Genomic DNA, 1173 nt, shown 5'->3' with positions numbered 1-1173 from the left:
TTCAATTTAGGGAGAACTAAACCAAATTAAACCCCCATGTCGTGTACAAGCAGCGTAAGATGCAAAACTACCCTACTATCTGTCAACAGAGGATAGCCAGAGCAGCCAGGTTAAAGGAAATCAATGGAGTTTGGAGTACACATGTGACTATATTGTGCACATCTGTTCCATCTGCCATGAGTAGTGCCTCATTTAGTGACTCAAGAGCAGAGGCTATTTGTGGGTGGAGCACAGAAGAGCAACAGCATCTTATTTTCTTCATCTGACCACTGCCTGTACTCTCAAATAGCAATAAAGGAAACAAAAACAGTGACAGAGAGAGACAGACAGACAGAGACAAAGAGAGAGAGAAGCATTCCAGGCTGCCTTTAGGTACACTGGAAATAAGAGACCAAAAAAATCTACCCCAAGTCAAAAAAGTAGGTTGTTTGCTTCTTTTTTCTTATCTCTCTGTTCAGACTGGCCTCACTGCACTTTTGTGGTTCTCCTTCCTTCCTTTTACTCTTAAAATGCCCTTGCTTAAGTGGGGAGCTTTTGCTGGCCAACCAGTTTTTCCTACCATCTGTGCACCCAGGAGTGAGGTCTCTAAGCCAAATCTTTTGACTGAACAGCTCTTCATGCAGTCTGCATACAAAAGATAAGATTTTTGGAGCATGAGTGTTTCCTGAGCCCAAATTCTGTCTGTTGCCTTTACTACACAGATGGGCTCTCAGAGCACAAGCATGATCTAGACAGATACTTCTTGCAGATAAATTTCTCCCACAGGCCAGGAGTCTTGCTGAACATGGTACCTTAGGCAGACATCTATCTAGCTTATCCCTAGTGCTGTCCTTAGAGCTCAGTACACACGCCAGAATATCAGGTGCTGTAGGAAATAAGGAAACCAATGATAAATAAGCCCAGTGTTTAAACAAATAATTCCCTCACAATTAATAAGCAGCCATTTCTACATGATGCAAAGCTGACATCTGACTCTTCTGCTGGCTTCTCCCAGGAGACCATTTTAATGAGACTCACAGCTGTAATATCACACAGAGAACATTAACAATGCTAATTACCTAAAGTTTAGCCCATGAATACTCAACCGACCATACCTTGGAGACAAGCTGTTGTTTTGGACCAAATGAAGTGCCAGTGGCTTGAAATGCAAGTCAGAGCTTGCAAGGGAGCATC

This window comes from Gavialis gangeticus, unplaced genomic scaffold (assembly GCF_001723915.1).
Source record: "Gavialis gangeticus isolate Ggan-Ray unplaced genomic scaffold, GavGan_comp1, whole genome shotgun sequence".
Classification (NCBI taxonomy): Eukaryota; Metazoa; Chordata; order Crocodylia; family Gavialidae; genus Gavialis; species Gavialis gangeticus.
Note: the sequence above shows the minus strand (reverse complement) of the source record.